We start from the raw sequence: 12,733 nt of genomic DNA on the forward strand, positions 1-12,733 counted from the left end.
AGCACTTTCATTGCTTGTTCATACTTTCTGCTTGTTCTGCACGTAGTATCTCATTATGGCCATTTTCCAGTGGAAACCAATCTCATTCCTCACTTAATTCTATAACTCAAATATTACTCATTTGTCAAACTCCAGCTTAAAGATGTCCCTAGCAGGACACATATGTTTGTGTGAACTCATTGAATGATATCCAAACCATGCATGCATGCATGCATGTCATTGCATGTAAGTTTTACATAAAATAATGAACGAATATTGAAATTTAGTTAATAAGATGCATAGTAAAATATTGGTATATATGTCTCCAACTTACACTGAAATTTATCAAAAACTAAGATGGGTTGATGAATAATAGAGCAATGCATAGATGTATAGGTAATTGATGAAACAGAGAGTAAACTGTTAATAGTGGAGACTGGGTGACAGATGTTTGAATGTTCATGGTAAAATTCCTTCAGTCTTCAATATGATTGAAATGTCAATGATAAAGTGTTGAAAATAAGGTTAATACTCACATATACGAACATCTCAGTGATTCATTGGTTTGATAGAATTAACAGATTCATTTTGATTTACTCATTAATGGGAAAGTAATCATTAAAATATCTGAGGCTGTTCTGACAATCAACAGACATAACCCTTCATGCACCAACAGATATACACACACAAATACATATATATATATATTTAGATATCTTAAAAGCTATTAGAAATTTGAAAAAAATTGATAGAAGCGCAATTATCATTGAATACTTTGGCAAAACTTTCAGATCAGAAATACGCAACTGAAGAATGCTTTTATCTCAACATATTGCTGATTTCAAAGTCTGTCCCCCTCTTCTGTCTTCAGTTCAAAATAATGGGCCGCCTAAATTAGAATCATTTGCAATATTAATTAAATCTGCAGATTGCAAGAAGCACTCTATTAATCTCTAAGGGGTTGAGTCCAGAAATCTGTTCTCCTAACAATTCTCATGTTTGACGCTTAGGCCATTTATTGTGGTAAATAAGGAGATAGATATATTTTCCTATGCTTGTGCATTAGGGATTTTGGTTGAGAAGCAGTGCCACCAACTGTCAGCTTAGGTCATTCACCAGTCAATAATGTTGCATTTATATTTTCCTGGGTGTGGGGAAATAGGAGAATGGAAATAGAAAGGAGAGAAACAATTGGTGGATATAGGGGCGATTAGCAGAAAGAGTTCTATCCCTGGAGCACTGTCTTACTGATGGGTGACTGATAGCACTTGCCTATTGAAAATAGACTGATGAGAGAAATTGAACTATGCTCAGTAACTGCTTGGTCTAACTGGGAAAACGTGGTCTCCACTCTGCTAAAGATCAATTCTGAGAAGGAAGAGTTCACAATGTGCCCTAAGACAATTCATAGACTGAAGAAGGAAAAAGAACTGTCTTAGTCCCTCCAGGATGTTATAACAAAGCAACATAGACTGGGTGGCTTATAACCAATAGAAATTTACTTCTTACACTTCTGGAGGCTGGAAGTTTGAGATCAGGGTGCCAGCATTGTTGGATTTTGGTGAGGACCCTTTTCTGGGTTGCATGTAGACTGCCAACTGCTTGTTGTGACTTAACATAGTAGACAGTGAGAGAGCTCTCTGGGTCCTCTTGTATTATTTATTTATTTATTTAAGAGATGGGATCTCACTCTGTTGCCCAGGCTGGAGAGCAGTGGCACAAACATAGCTCACTGTGACCTAAAACTCCTGGGCTCAAGCAGTCCTCTTTCCTCAGCTCTTGAGTAGCTGGGACTATAGATGTGCTCCACCACTTGCACTATGCCTGGCTAATTAAAAACAAACAAACAAAACTTTTTTTACAGACAGGGTATCTCTATGTTTCCAAGGCTGGCCTCAAACATTGGACTCAGCAATTCTTTCACCTTGTGCTTCCAATGTTCTGGGATTGCAGATGAGAGCCACTGTGTTTGGTCTGGAGGCTCTTTCATAAGAGTGCTAATATCATTCATGAGAGAGCTCCACCTTCTGATCTAATCACCTCCCAAAGGCCCCACCTCCTAATGCCATCACATTGGGAATTAAGATGTGAACCTATTAATTACAGGGGAGACATAAATATTCAATCTATAACAATAACAGAGAGAGAGAGAGAGAATAAAGGAAGACAGAAGAAAAGAAGGCAGGAGGAGGAATGAGGGAGGGAGAAAGTAGCCCTTGAAACTGATGTGAGTGCTCCAAGTAGAAGTACGTGCAAGCATTGATCTATGTAATATTTTTCTGGTTAACTTCTCAGGTCCCCCACCTGTGCTATCAACAGAAGATCCAGTATCTGTGGAAAGCTGGATGAGGTCAGCTGGCTCCTGCTCCTCACTGCCATGTGGCACCACTGCTGATATTGACATTGGCCCTGCACCACACAGCAGCAGCCCTGTGTGCCCTGCGTAGAGTGCCTGTCTGAACCAGATTCCTACACTGTCTTTGAAAAAGGATGAACTCATTCCCTCAGTCAAGGGTCATAAACTGGCCACCTGTGTGCCAAATCTGACCCTCAGTAGTGGTGTATTTGACAACACACATTTCATGGCTAACATTACTGTCTCTGTTTTACACACAGCCTCATAGAAGCCTTTATATCGCCTGCCTGGTGTCTCGAAGCGTTTGGGTTATAATCCTGGTCCTGGTGCTGGGTCTAATCAGAGAAGCAGCATGCTTTGATTCCCAATTATGGGGCTCTCTGAACTTGGGATTTTCAGGTGATATACACAGCCAGTTCTGAGAACTCTCTCCTGGAATGGGGCAACATTTCCATCTCTTCGCAGAGATCTGTGCTAGGGACTGGGCGGCTTTTTCATTTCATCTCTTGACACAGAAAAGGCCTGATTAAATCCTTTCTTTGAGTAATAGTACTATATAGCCACGCAGCCTATACCCTCTACACTTCTGAGAGTCGTTATTTTCCATGACCACAAGTGTCCTCAGGTACCCTCCTGGGCTGGTGGTAGAGAGGCTCTCACATTCAAGGACTCAAATCAAAGTGAATTTTCTGGCAGCTTTTCTCACCAGAGAAGATTATCTGTGACTGAGCTGCCTACAAGCCATATAGTTACAAACTTTTATCGCTAATGCCAAGGCTTAGAGGGATATATTAATAGCTCTAATAAATTTATTCTTAGACTTATTGTTTCATGGGCTAGTGAGTCTTTGCTACTGGAGACAATATAGACTTGTCAGGTTAAAAAAATTTTTTTTGCCAAGCTAGCACATTAAAAAGATCTCCTAAAGCTATCATTTTATGAGGATGATTATAAACACTTCTGTGATGAATATCACCGTAATAAACTGTTAAGTACAACTGCAAGTATACCCATAGGGTGAATTCCTACACTCAGAAATTTTTATTTTTGCTAGCTGCAGTGGCTCATGCCTGTAATCCCAGGACTTTGGGAAGTCGAGGCGGGAGGATTGCTTGAAGCCAGAAGTTTGAGGCAAGTCTGGGAAACACAGCAAGACCCCATCTCTAATACAAAACAAAACAAAAATAATATAGGACGACATGGAGGTACAGGTCTGTAGTTGCAGCTACTTGGCTGAGGCAGGGAGATCGCCTGAGCCCAGGAGCTCGAGGCTGCAGCAGTGAGCAGTGATTGTGCCACTGCATTCCAGCCTGGGCAACACAGCAAGACCTTGTGTCAAACAAAACAAAAACAAAACAAAACAAAACAAAACAAGTTGAGATTTTTTTAGCTGCTTATTTCTGTAATACAATTATTGAATTTTTTCCTTTACTTTGTAATTGACTTGCTTTCTAACAATTTTATAATATAATGGTTTTTGTCCTAGAAGTCACTACTGAGTTAACAAAATCTCCCAACACACTGAAGCAGCATTTTGAGAAACGTGATTTCAATCTCAATGTTTACTGCTTGTTGATTTCTCAGTATTTATTATTATCACCTCATCTATGATCCCTTCCAATTGGGAAAGATGAACAATGTGCACAGAGTTGTGCAAAGATAAATACATACCTGTTTATCTTTCCTACAGCTCTCAGGTGAAGCTTTAATTATTTTGTGAAACAGTTAAAAATTTGGCTAAGGTCATGCTAGAATATAATTTATGGATTTCTATGAATGTGGATCATTTTTCTCAATTTCCCAGTTTCTATGAGGAAAGATTTTTCCCTAGACAATCTGGCCAACCTTTAAGGTTTTCTACTGAAGTGGAATACCTTGTCATGTAGAGAATGTACAACGCCCATCTGCTCACTGTAAACAACCTTCTATCGCCCTTCCTGCCTCCTCTATCTGGCCCTTCTCACTGGGGCCAGCTGCCCACAACATGCATCCCTGTGGCCTGCCTTTATGTCCTGTAATTCTTACAGGGACTCGCCCCAGAGGAGGCCCGAGGCTTCCCAGAGCTGCTTGTTGAGGTGGTAGAAAGTCTACTTTGGGATTCAATATTGGAATTTCTATCATTCCTGCACCACAAAGCCACGCTTGTAAACAGTTCTGCCAGTGAAAAAGCAGATGTTTTTGTCTTCATCTGCCTTCCACCATTAGCAATCTCTTAATTAGTTCCAAACTTAGTTGGAATAAGAGATTTTAATTTTTCCACCCTTTGAATCACTCAGAACTCATCTATTCAGTATATATTTACATATATAGACACACATACATATATATAAAAAGCCAATTTTGAGAATTGTGGGTTAGATTTGGGGGAAGCGCTGATTAAGAGTTGAATCAGTCGAAGAAAATGCCAAATATACTAGAATTTACAACATGAACTCTAACGAAAATGCAGAGTGGATCTGCAGAGCAGGCAATATCAATAGGAAAATGTGTAGATGAATAGGAAAACTCCTAGAAGGATACGAGTTTCAGCAGCACTTTAAAGCAAAGAGCGCTTTCGAATAGCACAACAAAGGAAGAAGGGATGAATTTCAGGTGCCAAAAGCTCCTAAAGACTTTTGCTGTTCACGAAAGGGTCACCAAAAGGATGTCTCTACCCCCAAATGGCAAAGACAATGCACTTATTCTCAGCGTTAGCCCAGACACTCACTGTTCCTCCTCTGAAAATTCGTTTGCCTTGCTCCATGGCTGTGTTTTAGCAACTGCAATTTTTAAACTTGCAGATACTTTATATAAACTACGAATTGAGCTTTTATGATCCACGAATATCATGGATTTACCACTTCCAGGGTACTTGTGGTTGTAAATACACGTTGGTTTCAATTTTCGAGGCCATATTCTAATAGGCCACAAGATGGCGGTATTCCTGCGTACAAGCAGATCCTTAAAGTGACCTGAACCTCACAAGTTTAACAAATAAAGTCGTCATTAGCCAGATATGGCTATTTAAATTTAAATTTATTAAACGAAGGTAAAATAAAAAGAATGAGCTCTTCAGTTGCAACAGCCACATATCAAGAACTCAATAGCCACATGAGGGCAGAGGTTACTCTCTAGAGGACGGTGCGAAGTAAAACATTTCCATTTTCACAAAGTTTTAAATTAGATTGTTTTCCCATTTAAAAAGGGTGGAGGCTTTAGAAAGTGCTGATTCTTTCTGTAATTTATAACAAATGGAAACATTTAAATGTTCAGCAACGGAATATTGGTCATCTAAATTGTGATATAAATTATATAACGAAATATTACATAGCCATTAAGAATAATGTTTTCTTAGAATGTGAAGGATGCTCATGGTGCAATTTTATGGACAAAGTAGGAGGAAGTAAAGGCGTTTACATATGTATAAATACATATATGAAATATATCATTCAAAATATAGTACAAAATGTGGCAATTTTGTACTATACATACATACACATACTCTTGCATAGAAAGAAAGAAGGAGATCATAGTATTACCAGAGATTAACTGTGGGTGGTAAAATTATGGAGGATTTTGTTTTCCTTTTAGAACTTTCTTTTATTTTCCATTTTTCTCCCAAGATTAGAAAACAAGTATCAATCAAACATTGCCATAAAAACAGTATAAAAGTTTTTGAACTTTAGCAAAAGCTACATAACCTCTGAAAGATTCTGGTAATTCACTTTTTGAAAACTTTAAAGCAGAACACACTCATAATTATGCATAATTACTATCACCAACGCAGTTTCCAAGATCTGTGATTTGTACCATGTTGCTCAGGCCTGAGAGGGCAGTCTCTGATCCTCCCTGTAGTGCTACAGTAGTTTAATACCCGAACCCAGTGTTCCATTCTCCATGCAAACATTAGGAAGCAAACTGGAAACACATTTTACCTAAATGAGAATCTCTTCCGAGTCCATGTTGCTACTCCTTAATTCACAAACATTCGTTTTTCACTGGCACTTACAGAAATGAAGGAGGCTGCGTGCAGTGGCTCACGCCTATAATCCCAGCTCTTTGGGAGGCTGAGGCAGGAGGATTGCTTGAGGCCAGGAGTTCACAACCAGCCTGGGCAACATAGCAAGATCCTGTCTCTAAAAACACACACACACACACACACACAGAGAAAAGTTCATGAAGATTCTGGTACCTGGCTTAGGAAAGGAAGCTCAGACTCTACTGGACCCCTGTGCTTCTGTCTTTCCACTTCCTGCCTTTGGGCAGGGTGAGGGAAGCCCTAGATGCAGCAGGCAGCCTGCTCTGTCGGAGAGATGGGCTTGGCTGGGATCAGAGACTTACCAGTTTCTAGGTTTATGCCTTATGTTCTGTAAGCTTCAGTTTTTTTTATTTCTAAACTGGAGGAAGCATGGGAGGCTTTTGTGGGACTGCAATACTTTAAGTTGAATTTCCTGAATCATGGAAGAAATCGTTTTTTATTTTATTATGTAGATGTTCATTCAATTAACAACCTCTTTTTTCCTCCTTTCATCAAATATTTTAAGCACGTGCTCCTTGCCTGCTATGTGGAGCGACATGCCAGAGTTAAAGAAGTAAACAACAATGTCTGCCTTCAAGAAGTTTAGTGTCTAGACCTGGGAGAGAGAAAATAGGAATTGGGGTAGGTAGGATGTTAGAATGCGGTTTTGTGTTTATCTGGCTAAGTCAGGCTATATTTTCAATTTGTGTAGCTGTGGATGTCATAGGCTTTGATTTCCTCTAGAATCCTTGTTTTTGTTTCCCCTGTTGTCTTTGGAATAATACCCTAAAAACCCCTTCTTAAAGATAGTCTGTGTTTTCAGCTCTCAGTTGTACAGTTTGCGGGAGAGTTTCACACCCAGAGGCAATGGTACAATTACTGGTGGGGAAATAAATGGTTATCTTTACTAAAATGAGAAGGGAGACTGTGAAAGGTAAGATTTAAACAAATATCCACTTAAAATCATGGATGCCTCCTCAAGAAGCTCACATTTGAAGAGTATTTGAAATAAATGTAAGACCTAGAAATTGATTTATATGCTCTCAGTTTTGAATTCCAGTTTTGATTTTATATTTGGGAAGTTTCAGGTAGACAGGAAGTGGAAGCAGAGCCTCTGGTATTTGTGGGGAGAAAATAAAGCTATTGAAGAGATAAAGCTACAGGGCTTCATTTTTCCTCCCCCAGGTGGGAGAGGGAGGACTTCAGAGACACTGGGATTTGTAATGGGGGGAAGAAAATGTAGGGGCAAGTTGCATCATCTCTTGGGAATACGGGGGTCGGGGGACACATGGGAATCTCTGGGAGCCTCTAGGAGAAACATTGATGTCCTCACTTGCTTCAGGTGATGGGAACAGGCGGTCAGCAGCAGTAGGAGGTATCTGGAGGGGTAACTTGGTGCAGGGCTCCTGGCAACCAACTAGGGTAGACACTCTGCAAGAGAGATCAGAGGTGATATGAAGACCTTTCCCTATTGCCACAGAAACAAAATATCCTCTCCTCCCATGCATGCAACACCAACCCAAAAGAAACTGAAGACGGGACTCAATTTATAAGCCTGAACTAAGATTAATAGATTGGGTTAAATGTTTTTCTCCTCTTCTCCTCACCTCTCCCTTACACACTGTGTGTGGGTGTGTTTGTGTGTGTGCTGTGGGAGGGGACAGTCAAGAGGCAATGACATCATTCCAGGTATTAAAAAAAAAAAAAAAAAAAAGAACTGTATTTCTCTGTACATTTAAATGTAATGAATATATTTGTAATTCTATTATGTACTTTTATTTTAATCATATAAACTGTATCTATTTTTTTCTTTTATTTAAATTGTTCCCTCAAATCCCTGTCTTTTTAAGAAAAAGTTCTACTATTTGCAAATACTTTCAAATACTATTTGGGTACCTAATGAGTGTGCAACATTGTGTTAGATGTTGACAAACCTTGACGTGGGTTCCTAGCCTGGAATGGAGGCCTGACTTAACTTCTGCTTAAACACACACACACACACACACACACAATATAGCTTGACTCTGTAATCTAAAATTGGGCACCTAGTGTGTGCCTTCTGGTAGAAACAGTGGATGGTCATAATTCCTGTCATTAATTTCCAGTATCCCTGCCACCCCCCCACCCCCCACCCCCCCAACACACACACACACAGACACAGACTACCAAGAAAACTGTTGATCAGGCAAATGAGACTTTAAACTTATTGCAGCTAGGTAGGCATTTTAATAGACGTTTACAGGATTTTTAGGCCTGAACTGGGTGATTTTAAGTCAAGTCCAGCATGAAAGGGAACTGATGTAGTTGGGCAACTCGTGATATGAGTAGCTTTGGATTGGTGATAATGCTAGTGAAAAATCTTCAAGGATCCTTAAGGAGTAATAGTTCAGTCCTGATAAATAAGCTCTTTTAATTGGCTCACAGTCTCATCTTCCAGGTGCGTGTATTTTCTGAGGCATCTAGTTAACTACAAACACAGGAAAGTATTTCTGGTCCCAGTATTGCTTAACAGTGAATCATTGGTTTCCGTTCTCATTAGTGTTAAAAGATAGTTTTCAGAAAAAGGTAGAATCATGACTCGCACTGATATAAGAATAAACGTGTGTGAAAAGATTGCATTTTACTCATTTAATGAGTTATAACCAGTTCAAAAGAGAAAGATAAAAAGAACAAATATGTATGGAGTAAAGAAAGTAAACTGCATGTGGAGACAAAACTGTTTTTTCCACCAGAGGGAGAACAGTCAATTAAAACTCTACTGAACAGGACAAAATTTGCCTGTCTATCCAGAGTCATAAAATAGCTTAAAGACAATAAAAAGCTAGAATATTGTAACCAAGAAGGATGGGCCAAATATATATAATGTATACTTTTCTATAGAAATAGAGCTTTTTCGATATTGGCATGCTTTTTAAAAAATTTATTTTTTTATATATTTTTCATTTTGTTTTTCATTTGTGGAGACGGGGTTTAGCTATGTTGCCTACGCTGGTCTTGAATTCCTGGACTCAAGCAATCTTCCTGCCTCTGCCTCCCAAAGTGCTGGAATTATAAGCGTGAGCCACCATGCCCAGCCTACATGACTATCCTTTAAGGTTATTCACTACCAATATTTATTATCATGCAGCCGTTGCATGTCCTTCACATCCACATGAGTATCATTACCAAATATTTTGATGAGGGTGTTTCTACCACATATCTCTGATTTACCCAGCTAGTCTCTGTCAAAGAAGGAAATGAGAGTAATATAAAGTTACTCATTCCTGATGAACCCATATTTGCACTTCTCTACAATCTTACATTAAATTTTAATTAATTTATAGTCACAGCCTAGGTTTCAATGGCAAATTATGGCAGCTTACTCACAGCTGTACTGAGAAGGATAAATGAAGAGGGTCCTGAATGGGAACCAAAATACCCACTAATACAAAAAGCCTGAAAGAAGATGTGTAGCTTGACTGACAGCCAAGATTCAGCTCGAAGAATAAAAGAATTAACCACTTAGAGAAGCAATTACACCAAACTTGCCCCAAGACACACAGCCAGTTAGCCACAGAGCCTAGTATTCAAATCCTAGCCCAATTCCAAGTACATATACTTTCCAGTGTATCTCTTATATTCTTTTTCCTCTCTTTTATTTCAAACTGGGTATCCTCCATACTAACAGGAATATAGATTTAGCTGAAAAAGAATTGTTCAAGTGATTAGATTAGTCAGCTTCTAGCAAACATATCCTTTCCCATCTAGGTGAGATGCACTTCATTCCCAGCCATGAGCTCATTGTTAGAGAATCTTGACATATGTTTCAAAAATCTAAATATTACTCATTTGCATCCATTGCAGAGCCATTCTATTTACCCCTTGTAAATACTAAATGCACAGGATAATTAAGGAAATGATCTTATTCAGGCTACTGCAATTGGAGAAATGCTCATTCATGATGGACGTTTTAAAGAAAAGGAAAGTGGCCTGGAGATTTACAGAGGCAGGTGGGCAACGGAGTCATCTGCATCATCTGTAAGTCTATGGAAATCAGAGGGAGAAGGGAGACTGGTCTTATCTTGAAAGATGTGAGGGCAGAGTAGACCTTGGTGGCTACCTGTTTCCCAGAAGGGTAGGGGGTTTTTTAAACTATCCAAGTGTTTCTGAGCCCACAAGGCTCAGGTAAAGTTTCACATCACTGCCACTCAAATTTTTCTCTCTACTCCAAATTGCAAAGGAAAATCTTGCAAAACAAGGCAGTTCTTTGGTGTCCTGCTGGAGACACCATGGTCCTAATGTTTTCCTCAGCCTCTTCTGGTGGACTCTTCTATCATCAGGGAATCATCAGAGAGGGGAAAAACCAGCAAGTTTTACAAACTAAGAGAGATTTTCTGTCTCAGATTGGATCCATTTCTTGACTGGTCATACCAGCTCTGCAGGGAGCCACTTCTTGCTAAAAAGCCCCAAACCACCACTTGTTCTTCATGGCCCATGATGGAAACTTTCTTCACAAATGTTCATACATAGTTCTCTGCCTTTTGTGTCATTGGATTCTAGAAATCTGTAATTTTTGTGTGTTGGAGTGATAACCTAAGTAATGGTAATTTGGGCTGCAGATTTAAATGAGGGCCAACTGTGGCTGCAACTTTTCAGAAACTCTCATATTCTTATTATTTTCGATGTCACGACAAAATTTTTGTCATTACTTGAAGGTAGAAGGAGAATGGGGGGTTACTTCTGGTTCTCCTTTACCTTAAGGAGTAGCTTTAGGTTAAAGAGGTGGTGGTCTCCTATTGGACTACCTAGGTGAAACCCGGGCTTTGAATTGCATATTCTGCCTTCATGAAGTCTATAGTCATACTCAAAGAAATGTCCAGAATTAATACTCAGTTTTGCCTGTTTTGCAAATATTCCCAGGACAAAAGTGGCTGTAGTGCTGAGATTCTAGTCATAATTCACTTAGATTTTATCATAATAATTTCTTACCATTTTGTCATTTGTTTGATGCTTTAGAGAGGTATTTTTTAATAGACTATCTGGCACTTTTAGTTGTTTTCCATCAGAGAGTTTGTCCAAACAATGTAGTTTGACACGTTGCCAGAAACAGAACCTCCACTGGGCCTTCCAAGGGAGGAGATGTGATACTGTCACCTACACTCAGGGTATTTTTGGTTGCTAAGAAGAGAAAGCACAACTCAGCTTACACAGTAAATGATCAAGTAGCTGAAGGATGCAGGGATTAGAGTGGCCTTCAGGAGTAGTTTGATCAGGAATCTATCTTTATCCTCTATGATTTTATTGATTCTGCTCTTTTTAGTGTGTTGGCATCATTCTCCAGTTGGCTTTATGAGATGAATGCTAAAAGAGGTTGGTACTATATCTTCCTCACTCACAGTTATGGGGAAAGGATGGCTGCTTCCAACAAACACTGAACTTATCACTGTGTCTGGAGAATTTAATTATTGTAGCTCGCTTAGTTCATTTAAGCTCTTCCTGAAGCTGGGGATGTATCATCGTCACTCCTATCAAAGTTGCTACACAAAGAAGATGAACAAATGAATATTCAGGAGTTAAAATGGTGAGAAAGGAGAGGAGAAGAATAGGAAGGTTTAAAAGCTCCAAGTGTGAGAGAAGAGAGCCAAAAGATCAAAAAGGTGCATAAAAAGCACACCGGGACTGACAAAGATTGACCTCCCAGTGTCGCTGAGGACTGGCCCATTTATCTTCACATGACTATGGAAAAGGTATTACATTTCAATATATTGACCCTGTAGCTCCAAATCAGAGAGTTCTGCTTCTTTGTATATTTAAAGGTACTGGTCAGGTTCTTTTTTTTTTTCTTATTCAAACATTATTATATAAAGAAACTTTTTTCCATGATTGCTGAATTCAAACTCAGAACTGGACACTCTCTGTGTCCTAACACAGATCTAGGCACTTTCTGGGTGAGGAATCCAGTTCTTAAGTGCTTTATTTTATGAATGTCTATAAAGTACACAGTCATCTGGTAAATGAATGAAGAAACAAGCTAAAAAGCATATATACAGCAGATGTGTCACTCTTGTTGCTATTTTTACAATTTAATGACTGCTTTAAAAAGGGGATTTAAAACTTTTGACTGTTTTTTCAGCTTGTTAGGAAGGCAGAAACCTACAGCTTTGAAGTCTAATGGGAAAAAAAAAAAACAAGAAAGGGCCGGGCATTCAAAACCTGTGCAGGGAATATATTGAGAGACCTCAGACAAATTACTTCCTCTCCCTGAACCAGTTTTCATCTTCAAATGATTGATGTGTCTTTATGTCAAAAATTAGATCATTGGCTTTTCAGGTTGCAGGGAATCGTATCAGGAAAAAGATCTTTATAGGCAAGTATGCTCTATTTCATTGACCCTTTCCCACTAGAAGCTTCCCGAAGCAATG

The 12,733-nt window shown here is 39.1% G+C and overlaps 1 long non-coding RNA gene across 2 annotated transcripts in view; it reads right to left on the reverse strand.

Moving 5' to 3' along the window:
* LOC123568274 (uncharacterized) overlaps window positions 1-12,733 on the reverse strand; it is a 120,161-nt gene that overhangs the window by 86,642 nt on the left and 20,786 nt on the right. Inside the window, exon 3 of one of the 2 annotated variants that reach the window (XR_006691454.2) lies at window positions 7,666-7,763. This is a non-coding gene — a long non-coding RNA (uncharacterized lncRNA). Of the gene's footprint in view, window positions 1-5,878; window positions 7,764-12,733 lie in introns of those variants that run through there. The other variant, XR_010580393.1, reaches the window with a different exon arrangement.

Source organism: Macaca fascicularis, chromosome 13 (genome assembly GCF_037993035.2).
Source record: "Macaca fascicularis isolate 582-1 chromosome 13, T2T-MFA8v1.1".
Lineage (NCBI taxonomy): Eukaryota > Metazoa > Chordata > Mammalia > Primates > Cercopithecidae > Macaca > Macaca fascicularis.